Here is a 19,228-nt window from a genome sequence, read left to right as displayed (position 1 = left end):
GCACAGGGATAAGAAGTGCCTCCTTGTCTGGCTGGTGCCTGTGCATGAACACTGAGTGTTAGACCGTCGGTGTCTACTGCAGGAGAATGGAAAAACAAGAATACAGCCCTTGAAAGTCTGATGTGCTTCTGGGAGGGGGGGGAAAAATGTCTCTGCACATGGGACCTCCTTACTCATCAGTTCTGCTCCCTTTATCTGTTCAGTCACAGTTGCTGACTTCAGTGCCAAAAATAACTTTTTAATATACTCTTTTTTTTTTTTTTCAACAAAGAGAATGAGTAGGAAAATTGGAGGGTGGACACCTGCAGAGCTCAGTGGAGGGGGGCTGTGGGGGCAAACCCTCGCTTCCACACGCGGCTTGCTGTGGGTGCCCTGGGATGTGCAGCCTGGGGCTGCAGAGAAGCCATCGTCCTCAGGAGCTGAGTGTGCTGGGTATGCAGATCCCCGTGCTGAGGTGCAGGGTGCCTCCTGACTATATCCCAGGCAAGGCCTTTGCAAATAACACTCATCTAACTGGTTATTCTTTAAATCTCTTTTTTTTTTTTTTTTTTTGCAGAAGCTGGTTCACAAATAAAGCAATACTGAGCAGAGGTATTGGAGTCCTGGTAGTGCACGAACCTCTCATTTTCCCCTTCTTCCACTTCCTCCAGTAATTTTATTTTCCCTGTGCACTGACAGCAAATTGGAGTTTGGTGTTAGAGGCGCAAATTATAAATACATCAACCAATGTAAGAGTGACTTTGTAACATTTGTCAAATGAAATCCATTTTCACAGAAGTAGTATTTGTTGCTGGGTTAAATCAGGTTGTATTTAAATTAATGTGGCACAAACAAATAAACCTAATTTTGCCTTACTCTTTTTATTTAAAAAGAAGAAAAAAAACCCCTTGTCTGACATTTTTAAGAATTATATATATTTATTTTGTGGGGGATCATCTGATTTGGTCCTAAGCCTTCTCAGAAGAGTTCTCAACATGCACTTAAGTGTTGTTAATGGTTTATACCCCAGTTTGAGATGCAAGAGATATCTTAAAAATAGGTGAAAGCCCAGATGAACTGGCTTTTGGCAGGGGATGGAGGAGAAGGCAAGGGTTAGTGTTTGGGTGCGATGGTTAAGCATTGACTAGCAAAAAAAAAAAATCAAGGTTTGGACTTGAACACTGTGAGCACTTTACTGTGTCAAAGTCTTTACAGATTTTCTTCCTCGAGGTGAGGTTATATCTTTTATAGCAACATTTGGTAGTTGCTTTAAATTATTAAAGGCATTTCATAGGGCTGTAGCTCTTTGAGCATAGTTTGCAAAGAGGGCCCCTGCCTGTATTCTTAAGGTAGGTTAATGATGACTTTCCTAGCGCAATGTGTCCAGGACACTGAGGTTAATAAAACCCGTAGCTCTTCTTCATGACTATCATGGGATGTTTAATGTTCAGGAGTGTGCAAGACCTCAGCTTAATGTTCCATATGAAGAATAGTGCTGCCAAGCACTCATCATCCCTAGTGCTGGCGCAGGGCATTAGAGGTGCAAGGAATGGGCCGAGCACACACGGGAAGAACTCAAGCACCTCTGAGCACTGCTGTCCTCCTTTGTGCTTGAGGACGAGGAGCAGGGACCGGCTAGTGGGGCTTCCTGACTGGTGGTCCACAGTGGCTGCCTGGGCCAAAGAGTATTTTGCAGGAGAGAGGCAAGTCCCAGTTTCAGTGCGGCTTAGTTGATGATTCATTCTGAGCTGGCTCGATGAAAGCATTTGTTTATTTGATACGATCTCTCTATTTTCCTCTTTCCTCCTCTCCTGCCGCCCCCATCTGAGAATGGGAAGGAATTTTTTGGGGGGGAATAATGAAAGATTCGTATGGGAGGGCAGGATTTGCTCTTGTGAAAACTCTCTCTGAAACAAAGGAAGAAAGAAGGTGGGTGGAAGGGGGAGTTAATTTCTCCCTTCCTCTTTCCCCTCCCTCCAAAAAGAGCTTGAGACTTTAAAATAGTCCAGCATTGTTCTGGGACTTAGTGGGCTTTTCTAGCTGTGAATATTGCAGCAAATACCACAGCAATGACAGTATAGCACTGTCTGTATTCTCTCTGTGCGCTGGCTGGACAGGGATTTTTCATTTCATGCATCATTTACAGCCTTCTGCATTGATCTACAAAGTCAGTGCATATTGCTAACACAAAGGAAAAGAAGAAAGGGAAGAGATAGGCCTGAATGACAAAGTTCAGATCTGAAATCAAGTCTCAGTTCAAACTTCCCCAAAGCATTGGTTGTGCCTTCCTGTTTGCCTTGTGCTAAAAGAATGATGGTTTATATCACAAAGATTAGATACAGGTTTGAGCCAAGTTTTCAAGCCCCCTAAACTCCAGAAAAATTTGAATCCAGGTTGTACCATAACAAGGAAAGGTCAAAACCTCAGGCTGGGATTTTCAGCCCCAAGGAGTGGTCACTGGATGTATCTGTCTACTGCGAAATGGTTGTGTTTTCCATGTTTGACACCTGCTTTTCCTGTAAGCGAAGACAACGGGATATTTCAGAGTACTATAAGGTGTTTTTGCTGATTTATGCCAGCTCCTGACCCTTTCTAATAGACAGCTCATGAGCCCGGTATCCCACACATCGGCACTCGAGTGGCGTGTTCTTTCCTTAGCAAGACTTCCATGTCCTATTGCAGGAGGGAATAGAGATGTGAAGGGAGAATTAAAGTGGGAGCGAGAGCACACAGATTGGAGGAAGCACTTAGTGGTTCGGCTGAAGTGACCATGGTGGAAGGGGTGACAAAGTATTTCCTCATGTTTCAATCCACTTACAGTGGAGCCCGCTGCTTCTCTTTGAAATAAGACATGGATTCTCAAAAAATAAAGGGGAGAGGGCAGATCTGGTTTGCGTGTCCCATCCAGGGGATTTTATAGGAGAGAAAACACAAACTGGAGGAGAAATGTTGTTTTCTATAATTTGTCGTATTTTCCAGTTGTATTTCATACCAAAATCTCCTCCTTTGGCAAAATTCTATGTCTACCAGTGCAGACTTTTCTTTTTTTTTTTTTTTGTTTTAGTTAAAAAGGTAGCATTTTGTGATGTTAATTTTTTTAAAAAGCTCTGTCTAGGCATGTTTCACACACAGGCAATTTTGCTTTATCATAGTAACAAGCACTCTAATCTCTCTCATCTGCTTTAATGAACTACTAGTATAATCTTGTCATTTCGGTTCGCTGTACCTTGCCATTCAGTGAGGTCTCATTTCCCCTGCCAATTGCCCAAGGCTATTAGTCAGCAGCAAAGCTCGCTCACAAAAACCAACCCCAATCAAAGGCAGCAATGCCACGAGGTAGAAAGTTTGTCTCCAGCCGCTCCTCCAGCAACCAGGCAAGTTCTGCAGGTTCCTCAGTGGGGGCTGAGCTGGGCAGCCGAGCCAATGTGCCTGCCCAGGCTGCAATGTGCCCAGCCAGAACCTTGCTTGGGCTGAGCCACCGCAGGAGGGACCAACATGTCCCCCGGGATGCAGGTGGCTGGTGTGCAGTGCCCCAGGCTCCGAGTGCAATGCCTCCACTGGGGCAGGAGCTCTGCTGTGCACAGCTGCAGGAGGAGCAGGGCCGTGTTTTTATGGGGTTTTTGGGACCTGTTGCCAAGATCAAAGGAATAAGGTGCTTCAGATATCACAAGTAGAAGAGACATGAAGCCTGTTGGCTTCTGTGTAATTCCCAATCAAAGGCAATTTCCTGTTTACAGCAAGAGATAGAAAATGGTGGAGTTATAAGCTCCAACCCCCTTTGGCAGAGGAGGCAGGAGGAGGAAAATGCTGCCTGTACATCCGTGTGGTGGAATTGATAGAAAGGAGACTGCAGAAGCAGCAGAGTGCTGAGATCCCTCTCTGATGCTGCTCTACACCTTGGTGAAATATAGCCACAACTTGGAGAAATCCAGGCATCATTCTGGAGCAGCCCCATGGCCCCAGCAGAGGTGGGCACACCCATGAAGGGCTGGGGATTTGAGATGCAGTCTTTCCCCCTCACATGTGCTGTGCACCCCGCAAAGCCTCAGGCTCGCTGGAAAGCGTCAGCTGTAAGGAATCCAAACCTCCAAAAAATGGCTCTCCACCTATACCACTCCCTTTTCCCCAGCGATACGTGTTGGGCAATGCTTGCACCATCAGTTATATATAGAAACCAGGAGGAGATACCTAACCCACTGCTTTTGGGTGGTTTAGGAACTGACTGAAATGTTCTCTAAAGGCAAATCCCAAAGTTTCCATGAGGAAGGTGAGCATGGTGTTGGTGGAATTACTTGATGGCTGAGAAAATTCTCTTGGCCTGTGCCTTGTCCTGGGGTCTGCTCTTGGCATCTGCAATGTCTTTGCAGGCAGCTGGGTCAGCCTGTGCAGGGGCTGCCTGCAGTCCTCCCTTGGCCATGTGGCCAGTGATGTGCCTGCCTCTCGGAGAGCACCGAGCTATGCATGAGGGTGGTTGTGTGCTCTTCCTGCGGACCCTTGGGCTGTCCTTGTAGACGCAATAAACGCACACCTATGAGTGCCACTGAGTAGCCTCAGAAGTGGCTTTCAACCTTCTGGTTCAGCAGAGATGGCATTTCCAGTCCTGTTATATCATGATAACAAACTGGATTTACTTCTAGTCTATATGTATCTGGCCTTGTGAGGTGTTTACTTTTCTTTGTTGAGTACCAGAAATATCATCCCGTGTACCTCCTTCTAGATCGTCATCAAATTGCCTCCTAAACTTTGAGCTGAATGACTGAAACTAGGCTTTCAGGCCTTCAGATCAATCTTTTATCTCTGTTTAGGGTGTCTGTGAAAAGGTAGCTTGTGCCAGATGTAAATGGTGTTTAGCGTTGTGGTCATAAGAGCGAATGAGAACAATCCCATAGTCCTTATTGCCTCCCCAGATTGCTATTGGTTACAATCACCTCAGAGCCAATATCAGGCTATGTCAATCATTACTGCAGGAAATGGGCCCTTGACACAGAGGAATCCCATTCAATAGCTTTCTATATCATGATTGATTTCAAGACTTAGTATAAAAATGTATCAGAATGTTCAGAAGATATACCAAACTTTATATACTCTCTCCTCTCATCCTTCCAATCTGATGAAGATAAATTTTCTGGCCTTTACCTCTTCCTTAATGTTCCTTTAGTGTTTTCATTTGTGGTACAGCTGTAATTACTTCTTCCATTTGCCACTACTTTGAATACAATCTCACTCTGGGTGAATGAGTATTCACCCAAACATTACAAGGTTTAGTAGATCTGGAATCTCAAATTAAGCATCCTCAGAATCGTTACCCCAGGGACCTTTTCTGCCTGGAAATTTTCATGTCTGCTTTGCCGAGTGATACAAGGCCAAAAGTGATTTAGGGGGCTGTCTTGCTCTCAAGCCTAATCTCATCAGTGAGAGTCATCTTTTTAAAATACCTGGGCAGTAGGAGCCTAAAAGTCTCCTTGAAAGGGTTGCAAGATGAAGATGAAAGGATTTATGACCTGGGAGACAAGAGCAGGAATCAGAATGGGGCTTTAGAGCTCGGCAGGGTAGGTGGCTCTTCTGCGTTCATCTTTCTTTTTTGTTTCTTTTTGTAGTCAAGTGTTTTACTAATAGTGGTATTAACAAGAATTAATTATCAAACTTGATAATTAAGACTGGCAATCATTCCTCCAAGCAGCAGCCAGCTTCTCCCAGTCTACTAAGGTTTCCTGTCTCTTCATGCTCAGCTCCTCTCGGGTCACTTGGCCCTTGATGTATTCTGGATGAAATTGAAACACTTACAAGTAAGTTGAGCCAGTGTTTGTCTCTTCAGATATCAAAATTAACTCCCAGTTAAAAACACTGTGCTATTTAAACATATTGCTTTGGATTTTTTCTTTTTAAACCAGTGTTTCCACCTCTGTCGGTGACACAGACACATTGCCATGAAAAACCAGTAAGAAAGCACAGTTCTTATCTGCTGTAATCTAATAAGCCGTCAGTGTGGAAAAAAAGGAGGTCAGCCAAATGCAGCTCCTTTCAGTTTAAAATTCTGAAAATGACTCACTCCTTATTTAGTCTTATAATGAGCTCCCGCCCACTTAGGGCAAGCTTCTAATTTCAGTTGCTCTGGCGTAAATCCAGAGGGCTTCCATTGAAGTGGATGAAGCTCCTGTCGATTTACATAGCTGCAAACGAGATTAGATCCCGGCCTCGGGCTGCTGCCCGTCATCGGGCAGAGCCTCCTGCTCCAGGACAAGAGGCTGTTTTCGGTGCAGACTGAATGGGACATGAGCCCAGGCATGCATCACTGCTCCCAAGCGCTAGCTGTGAAGTTTCTGAGAATGCCGTTGGTGTCAGAGTAGCATCGTTTTCGTATCTCCCTACGTATTGCACTACCAGTCAGTTCAGTTCTTGAAGTCTATTTTTTTTTTCTCTCAAGGCCCAGGGTTCCTTGTAGGAGAAAAGTGTTGAGTGCTTTCAGAAGTGAGTGTGAGCACCAGAGCTTCTCAAAGATTTCCAGTTCAATATGACTTAGAGACACATCAGAAAAGTATTGGTTAAGTAATCCTGACTCTTCTAACTTTGCTTGCCTGATAAGCAAAATGAAATTTAAGAAATGTGTATTTTTTTCAATCATTTTCTCTTAACCCCCCTTCTGTGTTCCTCTGTCTTGCTTTCCTGTCTTGCCCCTATCACTCTTCTGGAAAAGAAACTAAGGGTGTGCCTTAGATGTCTGACAGCAGTAACACAAAGCACAGCAATGCAAGGGACACTGGGCGCTGAGACTTCTTGAACATTTGTGGGAGGCTGCTAAGGCTTGGTAGCAATGACTGCCTGGGACCCTTGCCATAACCTTGTCCTGAAAGATGTTCTCGGAGGGCTTTGAAAGTCATTGAAATCTTGAGGCTACCCTGGTTAATAAAGGTGCTTCCTAACATACCAGAAATTGTTCATATGAAGGTCAATGACTTGGATTAAGGGACAATACCTACCCTCAAGGCAATAACAGTGTCCCTAGTAAAGTGGGTGTTTGAGCTGCTGGAAGGAGATCAGGAGTCATGGTCCTTCATACCTGAGTGCACACTTGTCTAGGGAAAAGCACTGCAGCAGAGCAGCAAAACCCAACTCGACGAGGACCAACTTCATCTTGTGCATCCAATATTGTGGCAGGAAGGATCACCGGGTGAAAGTGCTGCTCTCCAAATCAGAACTTGGCCAAAACACTTGTGATAAGCAGCCATATACTTGGAGAGAGCAAAACAAGAAAAAGGCCTCGAACCCGAAACCTTTCAGAATCGGATACAGTCAGGATGTCAGTTTTATATCCACAAGATGACACTTTAAGAAGCGTGGTGTTAGTACACAGGTTTCAGTGTTGACTCAAAGGAAGACTACCACCTACTCAAGCAGAGCGGCGTTTCCTGGGCTCCTGGCCCGCCGCTGGCCACGCTTGCCCCAGCTGGTGTGCCAACGCACAGCTTGCGAAGGGAGTGCTGCAGCACATGCACTAGTCTCAAATATCTTCTTATTTAATGCTGACATTTTACCTCCCGGAAAAGTACGGTAGAGGTTATTGCCTCAGTACAGCTTAGTGAGACCTCGTGTGCGAGGCTGTCTATAAATGTCCAGGATGAATAGCGTTCAGGCACTTACAAGCTTAGCCTGTCACAACCTGTTGTGACTTACTATGATTTAATATAATTCATAGAAATTATTCTCAATACACATGTTGTATAATTGTTTCACAGAAGAGCTATTTCTAATCACCTGGCAGAAGCAAGATTCAGGCTGAAGTCAGGGGGTTTTGACTAAACAGGACAATTAAAATATTCTAAAGCAAATTACTATGTTTCCATTACATTCTGTAGCTTTTCAGGGTGATTTTCCTATTAATTCTCTTCCTGGACTGTAAAACAGATTGAAGATGTACTTTATCCACGGGGCAAGATTGTCAGTAAGACTTTTGTTGCTCACCTAGTTCACAGCAGCCTGGGTCTGCCACAGAGTGTCAAGAATGATGCCACGCCATGTGCAGAGCTTCACTGGGAAATGCCTTGCTTTGGCAGCCTGAAGGTTTGCATCTTCAGAGCCATTCACTTTATGTAGGTGAGTGAGATGCCCTGATGCTTTGGAGGGTCTAGGCTGCTGTCCTTTTTAGGGGGTCTAAGTTGGAGGAAGAACAGATATCCAAAACAACTATGACTTTCAAAGTTCAGCTTCTTGTATTCTCCCACTGTACCAAAAATGCTTATAACATTGTCAGAGACTTTCAGAGGATGTTACTCACAAATTTCAGTTTCAGACATGAACTGCTTTCACGAGTGTTTATTTCATTTGCCTTTTTTGCTCTGTTTCTCCCGTCCTGTGAGCCCTGGATCAGTACAGTTTTGGAAAAAAATGCAAAGCTGCTATAGCTATGAGAGTTACTGCATGTGGCACCGTGTCCATTAGGTTGGTGTTTCACCATGACATCACTGGAGATGCCTTTGTACTACACATGCATATCATAGAATAACATTTCTAAGCGAAGAAGCAGTCCCTCCCTGCTGCAGATTTGACCAAAGCTCTTTCAAATCCCATGCTCCCCTTTATTTGTATGGCCCTGAATGCTAAGATACTCTTGTAAGAGAATTTTTTTTTTCCTCCAAAAGTGCCCACTGCCCCCCAAATAAAATAACTGAGCAAGGTTGCTATGATATTTTTACCTCTGTACTTTTACTCATAACCTGTTTTTGCTGTAAATGTTCTTTTCAATGAACAGAGCACTGATTTCCTACCATATATGAAGACAAGATAACAAAGGGTTACCCAAGACTTTGGGAACAGCTCAAGGCTGCCAAGGTTTGTTGTGAAGGCTGTTAAGAACCCATGAGAGCTGATGCCAGTCTGGTTCTCCTCTGTCCGTCTGGCAGGGCAGGTAAGATGGCTTTTCCCTGCCCAAAGAAGCACCATCTGGGGGCTCGAGCCAAGACGACTGCTACAGGAGACTGAACAAGTGCAGGTCTCCAGGGCTTGAGTTGAGGTACTTGAATTTTTTCTTAATTCGTTATAATTAGATATGGACCAGGTTGGAAATTCCCACCATCTGCTTTGAACCTTGCACCACTAGAAAGGAAGCCCTGCTCTGAGGTGCCTCTCATCACTAATTGCTGATAAGTTTTCAGCTTGAAAGCCTTCATCCCCAATCCTATTGCAAAGTCGTCTTCTGTTCTTGTTGAGCTCTCGTGCCTTTAGCTCAGTGCAAGCAGTGTTCAAATGAAACTGGAAGCCCCGGCAGGTTTCCTGGAGGCTTTGTCAAAGTGCTGCTGTCACGCTGCCAGCTGCAATCAGACCCCAGGGCTGCAGTCTACTGCCAGTGCCTCATGGTATGAAGCTGGGGTTAGAAATGCCAGTATGTATTGAAAAAAAAAACAAAAAACCAAAAAAAAACCAAAAAAACCCCAAAAAAAACAAAAAACAAAAAACAAAAAAACCAAAACCCCACCTCTTTTAATTTAAAACTTTCCACATAGTTGATCTTTCGGCAAATAATGATCTGAAATGACATGCCTGCTCTCCAAATCTAATTGTTAATTGGTCAATCGACCTCTAACTAACTGGCATATTGCTCTGATCATCTGAAAGCCTTTTGGCATGATTTCCCCGGCTCAGGTTAGTTGCTTATACTTGTACGATCTGGTTGCAAAATGTCATTGCTCTGAATCATCAGGGCCAGTGCCAAGCCTTCCAGCATCCCTGGGAAGAGCTCCCTGAAAGCTCCTGAGCCTTGGATGGTACCCTGGCTGCCTTGTGCCTGGGCAGCCAGGGTCTGTGCGCTAAGGATGCTGCACTGCATGCTCCAGGATGTGGAGCCAGGTGCCTGTGAGACTGCAAATGCTAATTTGTGATGGAAGACATGGCCCCGCCATTTGCTCTGATCTTGAGCATCATTGCCAGCCCTTTATCAGATTTTAATACAAAACAAGGACAATTAATTTCTACACCCTTATCTTATCTCGCTGATCTTACAAGCCCTTTCGAAGTTTCGTTTCTCATTTCCAGTTCCTGAACGTGGGCTGTAATGCAGTTATAGTTCAGAAATCTAGAATTCAAACTTCAAGACCGAACGCACTTCCCATGCAGGTCTTTTCATAATTGGTTTTCAGACTGGTCTGTTCTGCGATGTGTAATTGTTAGCAGTTGTAAAAAGATAACTCACATTTTTAAAAGCCTAACGCTTGCTCTGTGCAGATAAAAACTGTGACAAATTATGTTCCAAAAAAAATCATAAAAGTAGAGAGACATGTTAATAACCAAAGGTGAAATTTCATTTGGAGGTCAGCAGGAGCTATTAAAGTGGTCAGTAATTCCAGGGTTTGCCAGTAGCAATTTGACCATATCACTTATCTACTCTGGTCCATGCTTAAGCATCTCCCTCAGTGAAAAAATAATCCACTGAGAGTAATACTGGAGGTCAGAGGTAACTATGGAGAAAAAGCAATATTGTCAAAATAAACCAAGCTTTCAAGTACAGACATTCAAATTCCCAGTCCATTAAAATGTTTCAACTTTGACAATTTTACCACACTGTTCGGACACGTTATTTAAAATGTTGCTTTTCATCATGTTTAGATTAAAAAGGAAAAAAAGAAAGAAAAGATCAAGCAGATCATGTTAAAAAGGGTATAAGGTAAGGAATGGCATTTCACATTGTCGTGTGAACATATGGCAATAAAAGGCAATTTTTAATTCCAGAATTTCAGAGGCACCGAAATGGAGCCAAATAATAAATGTGGATATAATGCAAATTTCCTGAAGCAGGAGCTGGAATTGCAAAGTATCACTGCTGTCAGCAGGCTAAGGGAAGCCCTCCTGCCCAGCCAGCATACTTGCTGCGTGGCACAGAAAGGAGAGGAAGAACCTAGATTTGCTGCTTTCAGAACTGAAATCCACCTCTAGGTGACAGGTAAATTCATGACCTTATTGATGTCTGCATGAGGGTTTCCGTGGGCTTCAAAAGCAGCAGCAGAATCTGTGCCCATGTAAAGTGCTGTGAGAGCATCGCTGCTAGGCTGGGGTTCAAGAAAGCTGTGTTTAGCTCCCGGCTGCATCTTGGGTACCCTGTGTTAGACTAGGGTTGTTGCTTGAAGGCATGGACCTGAGACTCAGGGAAATATAACGGAAGAAATTATATTTTTTTTTCTTTCTTTTGGCTGTCTTGGCTGTTCAGCCTGCAAGCAGCGGGGTCCAGGTGAGCTGGCACTGCATACATACAGCACCTAGAGTAACAAAGTTTGTAGCTTCTGACCTTTACTATTCCATTAGACTCCTAAGGTGACCCACATTATCTAATAATGACCTCTCCTTTATGTGTTTAATTATTAGTGATTATTGTGAGTAAGCTTGTCCCATCAACATTTTTTGACATGAAATAGGCACCATGCAAGCTATGTTATCTGCATGTTTGTACAATGCAATGTATTTGTTTGCCTGTGTTCTGCATATCTTATGGGGTATACGCCAATATATTTTGGTATATTCTGTGAAGTATATTTTAGCACACTTTTTTGTTCAAAAGAAACTTCCTGTGGTTAAATGATGCTTTGATATGCCTTAAAGGGCAAGTGTTCACAAGCATTTATATAGTGCATATTTCTTTATCTAGAAGATTGGAATAGCTCTGATAAATATGGATTATAGCAGAATAATTTACATGTTCAAAACATGTTCTCTCATTTACATGTGAGACTGCAATGGTTCCCTGCTGCAGGCATTTTTCTTACATATTCAATGTACTTAAAAAACCCAATACAGAGTTTACAAAGCTTAATTTATAGCCCAACAAGGAAACATATAGTGAGGCATGTAATGAAAATGTCCTCTTTACTTCTGTGCCATTTCAAGTGCTCTCATTTTCTAATACTTGAGGCAATTCAGTGATATTATTGATTCACACCTGTTTTGTAACATTGCTTTTGCAATGAGATCCAGCAGAAGTGAAACCACACATCTGCATACACCTGAAACTTGCAGCAATTTGAAATTGGACCTGTCTAGTGTTTAGACAGATGTTACCCAGGTGCTATCATTGAGACATTTAGGTACGTGGTATAACCAGTACTGCGATCATATACAATATATGTACGTTGTAGGCTGCGTGCTGTACAGAGTACATAGCAAATGTAAATGCACATGACTCAAAATCCCTGGGCCACCGAGTATAAAATTCCTAAGCTTTGACCTGTGCAATGCACTCTTTCAATTTTTGTGATGGGGGGAGGTATGCATGTGTTATGTTGCAGTAGAAAGGGAAAAACTATTAATTTTTCCACAGCTCTTTGAGGGATCCATGTATCTTTGCAGAGAAGAGGCAAGAGATCTGTTTCCCTTAGGGAAGAGAAAAATAAGATAAGGGCTGCAAACCTGGTGAGACCAGCCCATGGGCCAGGATTGTTGTAATAAGAACTGCAAAAAGAAACCCCTGTATTGCAAAACACAAATGAGGGACCCCAGACTGAACCTTAGGACCAGCACCCAAGTGTTTGGGTGGTTATTCTTCAGCTAATATTTAAGCTATTCAAGCTGTACCCTGAATCTGGAAAAGAGAACTCGCAGTCTCACCAGAACAGGCTTTCTCATCAGCTTCCAGCTATTTTCTCTTTTAGTGACTGCTGGGAAAACCAAAAAGAGCAGCCCCTTGATGCTGTTTTGGCTCTTACACTGTAATCCAGCCAAAAATCAAAGCACAAGAGGCCCTTCAGCCACTTCAGAAGGGTTTGAATCTTGGGACCTCAGTGGGGAAGTGCTTGGGGAAATGTTTCCTCCTGAAAGGATTCAACAGCACCTGAATTTAATGTCAAAGCAATGTACTTTAAACATAGGAATAACAAGTTCAGCTAGAGAATGGTGTTTTCCATTTCCCCTATCTGTTCACTTAGTTCCTTTTTTCTTTTCATATTCTAATTTTCTTTATTTTTTTTCTGTCCCTTTGCAAGAGGGTTACTGAGATACAGTAACACCCACTGGTGGCAGTAATGGCAGTTTTATAGCTTCTCTTAGCTAACCATTATCAGGCGACTCAGCACACCGAGTGGAAGGCACAATATTGCTTTAACACCCCTCTGATTTCCTTCCTCCCAGGGGGCAAATGCTCTGCAGAGAAACCTCCACACTACTGACCACAATTGCTGTAATTTGTTAGTCTAATGGGAAAAAGTACACAGCCTCTCAAAACTGGAAGTATAAAATAATATTGTGCGATACTTTATATAAATGGTGCTTGTGCTTGGAAGTGCCTCTGGTTCAGTTGAGCTCTTCCCTTGGAGAGTCTTGATAACCTGGGTTAACTCTCCCTGGTAAGAAAAGCACTTATTAATAAATTATACGTCTGCAGTTAGTTGTTTCATTAAAAAAAAAAGTTAAAACAGTTGTAGAAGAAGGCGTGCTGTATGAGAAACAAATCTGCAGGTTGAAGAATCATTTAGCAATTAAACTTGAGCTATTGTAGAAATAAGTACATGAATGTCAGCAATTCTTGGACTCAAACTGTCCAAATAAAGGGAAGGTTTGGTGTTTATATCACTTATCCTCTAGAGAAACTGGACTGCAAAACTGTATGATGGCAAGCGGCACTGTGGCTCTGCTCTGGTACGGGGAGCTGCAGCATACATGATGGGTGGCAGCGCCAGGAGGGGCTGAGCAGCATCCTGACACGCTATAACACTGGAGCTCGGTATTTGTAGGCATCCAAACCTAATCTGTGTTTCTAAAGCAAGTATTTAGGTTCCCAAGGCCAGAGACTGATGCTCTGCAGGGTTTCTTTAACTGCTGGGTAGGAGCAAGCCCTTCACAGGCTTTCATGACTATGCACCCCTGAGACATGTAGAAATGGGCCTGTAACACCTCGTTCATATGCTGTAGATGTGATTTGTGTAATTAATTTTCTTTTTTTTGTCAGCTACTTTCACGTAATTTTCCCTGTGGTTTGCGCTTCTAGCACCTCCCTACCCAGGGCAGCATCCAGGTATCCCATCCGGGGAAGTCCCTGTGGCTATTTCCAAAGCCATGCTCAAACTTCGATCTCTCCGACCCTTCGGGTTAGTTAGGGAGTTCATTTATTTGCAGAGATGGATCCCTGAAGAAATCTGTGACTTGCTGATTCAGGATTTGGTGGACTTTCCTCTAGGTCTTTTTGATTTGTTATGAAGAAGCGTTAAGGTAGCAGAACTGCTGTAATTGTGAACAGCAAAATTACCAAAGCTGGCTGCAAAAGGGCTCGCTGTGGACTCTTATAGTTTCCTTTTCACATAATTCCTTAGCATCCCCTACATAATATTTTTTTCCCATGAAAACAACAACATTCATTTCTTGGGGCTCTTGCTGATGGAGGTGGTGCGTGCCATGGGTACCAGGGTGCTCAGAAGCAGGGTGCTGATGCTGTCTCCCCCCGCCTGCTGCCTGCCAGCTGGCAGCAGGTAGCACTGCAGTTCAAAGGCATTGCTGTAGAGGGCTTTCACAACACACCGGACAGGGAGGTTAAGGTGGGTGAGGGTGGCAAGGCACTGGGAGCAAGAAGGCCAGCTGAAATGAAAAAAATATAAAAAAATCAATCTTTCCCTATAGCTGATCAATATTAATAACAAAGCTGAGTGGCTGAACAGGATATATGTTTTATTATGAGAGGGAAAATGAGAGAAATAAAAACTGAGGTGAAATACCTCTGCTGCTAATCAGACAATAAGATCTAAAGTTTAATAGCTGCAGAATGATCACAGGGCTATTGTAACTGCCTGCAGTTGTTTGAACAAGAGTCTCGAGTTTGTATGTTGTGAGTTATTGGAAAATCTCTCTGCCATTAAATGCTTTGATGGAAGATGTACTTAATAAGGTCTAAAATGAGCGGAGGAAGCAGAGGAACTAGCCAGCAATGCTGCAGAAGATGCCTGAAAGATAGATTATATGGTGTCATATGGTATTTGATGCCTTAACTGGAAAATGCATAAGTGAGCCAAATGTGAGTTAGGCTAGCGAGTTGCAAGCTCTTTGCAACTTTCTAAGCTTAGTTCAGGTTTGGGTGTTTCAAAGTTCAAATGCAGCTTTTCCACTTTGTGCTTGAATAACAAGCTAAACTGGAAAGATATTTCCTCTAAGGCAGGAGGCTCTTCTGCTTTGGTTGGAGGCTTTTCACAGGCTAGGCAAGAAAAGATGCAGAGAATCAATCTTCCTGTGGTTCCTGCTAGAAACTTATTCACCTCCAGCTTTCTGCGGAGGAGTGGTCAGAGGAGTAAAAAAAAAAAAAAAAAAAAAACACACCAAACCCTCTTGTAACTTGAAGGCCATAAACCTGAGCATAAATTGAGAGGCTAAATAGTTGTTTTCAAGTCTGAAAGTAATAAAGATGAAGGAAAAAAAATCAGATGATCCACTTTGTAGAAATCCTTGTTACTAGGACATCTTGTTTCCAGTTCTTCTCTCTCAAGAGTTCATTTCTCTCAAATGATATTTACCCAGAGTAACCTCCACATCACAAACGCACTTATCTCTGCTTTATATCAGCCTTAAGGATTAGGAGTATGGATCTGTTTTCCAGACTGACCGTCTGACTGAGTGACCTGAGCTCATTCGTTCACAAAGCAGCATGTGATGCCACTCTTGTCAAAACCACAATTAGTCAAAACCCTTTACAGGAAACATGAGCCCAATAAGGAGGGATAAAATCGGAAATCACGTGGTTCATACATAACCTGTGTGTAGCATGAAGGTACACGAATCTCTTCTGCTGCCACTTGCCAGCTGCAATTAGGTCAGCAAAGAGAGCAATGAACAGATTGATATTTTTAAGGCATTTTTCATCTTCCAAACAGCTTCAACCACTAAAAATGGATCTTTACCTGACACTTGAAGAAAACATAAATATTATTGTCCAACTACCTGAAAGGAGGTTGTAGCGAGGTGGGGGTCGGTCTCTTCTCCCTAGTAGCAAGCGATAGGACAAGAGGAAATGGCCTCAAGCTGCGCCAGGGGAAGTTTAGGTTGGATATTAGGAAAAACTTCTTCACCGAAAGGGTAGTCAGGCATTGGAACAGGCTGCCCAGGGAAGTGGTTAAGTCTCCATCCCTGGAGGTATTTAAAAGAAGGGTAGATATGGTGCTTGAGGACATGGTTTAGTGGTGGACTTGGCAGTGCTAGGTTAACGGTTGGACTCGATGATCTTAAGGGTCTTTTCCAACCTTAATGATTCTATGATTCTATGAAGATGCAGCTGAATGCTCTTTGTTTATAAAGGGTCTTGGAGTCTCTCGGGTGGGTGCATCAAGTGCTATGGGAGCAGCCCGGACCTGCACCTGAGTGCTGTGTCCCCACCGCACTGGCCTCCTCTCCATCAGCAGGGCTGGGACCTCGTTACCCTTGCTCTTCAACCTGGGCACATCCAAGTGTCTGCTGCTTGAAATTTTGACTAGCCTAACAGGCTGATCATGGGAATTGGCTGCTAACCGGCTATGGAGCGTAATGGTTTTACAAGCCTCTCTATTTTCCAGTGTGTGTCCTGTACCCAATGAGACCATGGGGGTTTACTGCCCACAACCTCAGTGCCCCAGCCCATCTGACAAGAAGTCATAGGGCAACCCCCATTTATCAGCTTGGAAATGGAGTCACAGCCCAAAGCAGATGACTCTGTTTAGCACATACGGTGCTGGAATTGGTTAAGGTGTCATCAGGGAATACTAGAACTGATTTTTTTTTTTAATTTTTTCTACAAACTCAGTAAAATAACAGTGATTGCTGAGGCTAAGTGTTTTCACACAAAAATAATAATTTAAAAAATTTGAGGACCATTCATGCTAAGGAGAGGAACATGAGGGAAATATTGACACTTAAATAACACAACTTGAGACAGACCCTTCTGTCTTGTCTTCTTGAGGCTTCCATCACCATGCCCACAGAAGCAAGAAAGGGTCAGAGTATCAGTGCCTCCGTGGGGAAGCACTCAGTGCTGGCATGGCACCCACCACTGGAGCATCTCAGGTTTACCCTGGGCAGGTTCCTCAGCCGCAGTGGACCTGCCTTTTCTAGTCCATACAGCAGTGTAATTTTCAATCACAGCAGCTTAAAAAAAACAGCTCAGGAAGGAGTGGAATAAATGCCTTGTGTCTTATAGGTAGTGTCTAGTACAGCATGAGTTCCTGCTGAAGCTTTTCTTGCAGCTGAATATTCATAATCCCAAACCTTTCATTAGGCATGGGCAGTTTGAGAGTCTCCATGCTTCCTTGCCATATGCTTTCAAAATCAGAACTGCTTGGTATCTCTGAGCTCTGTACTTTTCTGCTGAATTTGTTTTAATATTGTCTCCAAGTTCAAAACAGATGAGTGCTGGAAAACATATATAGATTATTTGTTCTTATATGTATTCAGACTTGGAATTTTCTCAGATAACAGAAGAAAAAGGTAGTACATAAACCATGCAGGACTAGTTTTCTCTGTTTTAAAATACTCCTATCTAAAATTAGCTCATTTGGATGAGAGATTTTGGCTGAGAGGTTTTTGGTGAGTGGTGCCAGGGGAAGGTTACTGCTGTTCCTCTGGCACTGCTGTTCGGGCAGAGACAATCTTCTGCAAAACCGAGGTGAAATGGTAGATCTATTTGCCTTGCCATGTCTCTGCAACGCAGAAAATTAGATAAGGCATAATGGGATATTTCCCTTTGAACAGTACTAAAATTTAGTTCTCTCTCCTAGTCTACAGAGCTGGCTGAGACTGGAAGGTACCTCAAGACTCCAGCATGAACTCAAAGATTTTTCCTGAATATTTTTCAGGTGGAGTATGTCTCCATGGTCATGCCAGTAGCTTTTCCAACTCAGTTTGCAGAACTGTTTCAAAGCTGGTTGGAATTTCTTTGAACCTCTCATCAAGATGTGTGCAGTCTGAGAGGCCGGCTCTGTTTTAAGTAGAAGAGTAAAACTGTTTAATGGGAACAGAATCAGGATGTTGGTTTTATTATTATTTAATCAGCACTTGATTAATATATGTGAGTGGACTGGGGATCGAGTTCATAGTTAGATTTGCACCAGTTCATCCAAAATTTGTCAGCACTCCCAGCCCTGTGGCTGTCATTGACTAACCTTTGAATGAAACACATGGGCAAAGGATCAAACCCGCTATCACATTTTACTTCTCCTAATTGTAATATGTTGCATCTCCTCTCCCCCAAATAGACACTTTGAGGCTTTGCTGCTTCAAGTAAAAAATTAATGAAAGCAGCTTTAGCACTCACAAGTAACCACACAAAAATGACCTGGTGAGTGTGAGCGATGGAGGAAGGGTAATTTCGAGAAAGAGACTGACTTCTGAGCTAGCTTCAGTACGGCTTGTCTTTATAAGTGATGAAGTAATTTCATGTCAATTATGAGAAAAAAATAACTGGATAACAGATGTCTTTGCCTCCGCTGTGACTCCACTGTGCTGGTGTTTGGAGTCTGTGTGTAAATGTGTAGGATTGCGAGTACGCCCTTCTTAGATTTACAGAATTAGCATGTTGGATGTTATGAAATTTATTGCCAGTGCTCTCAGTAAAGCCTTTCCACACCAGACTTGCTGCCAGCTATAATGTTCAATCTCACTATCTCCCATTAGATTTTCATGACGCTACTCAGCGCAGCAGGTCACCAGCGTCTGGGCGGTTTTCCTACCCTTTTTCCCTGTGTGATGTAATCGTTCATAAGACTGTGGCAGCCCATGCAATAAAACTGTTTCAGATATCTATAAATATTTTAACATGCTTTTAAGAAAATTTGGCCTTTTGTAATTCTGGTCTCAGAACAGACACATATAATGGTTAATGACACACATTATACTCAGAGCAGCCGTTCTGTAGGTATGTTTCCTTTGTTTGGACTCCCGTTTTAACATCTATTATTAAAAAAATCTTGTTTGCCAGTTATTTGTTTAGATGCTAGGTTGAATTACTCTGATGACCAGAAGAAAACGACTCTTTTTTTCCAAAAGACTATGATTAAGACCCTGGCTTTTTTTTTTTTTTTTTAGCTCTAAGCCCAAGCTTTGCTTTTGCCCTCTGATGCTCAGCTCTCACAGAACACAGCAGGACCATGGATGTGTGTCTATGGTCCTCAAGATTATGTTAGCTCCAGATATCATGCTAGTGACAAAAGTTGACAGACTTCTACCAACAAGAGGGCTATTTTCTTTATTTTGTAAAATCTACATCTACCCCAACGGTCTCTCTTGTTCATGGCAATTCACCTGCCACAGACAGGGTTCCCATTTCGGA

Source organism: Nipponia nippon, unplaced genomic scaffold, assembly GCF_047370975.1.
Source record: "Nipponia nippon isolate SJK-2023a ecotype South Korea unplaced genomic scaffold, ASM4737097v1 scaffold_7, whole genome shotgun sequence".
Lineage (NCBI taxonomy): Eukaryota > Metazoa > Chordata > Aves > Pelecaniformes > Threskiornithidae > Nipponia > Nipponia nippon.
The sequence above is the reverse complement of the archived record's forward strand: the minus strand, read 5'-3'. Positions refer to the sequence as shown.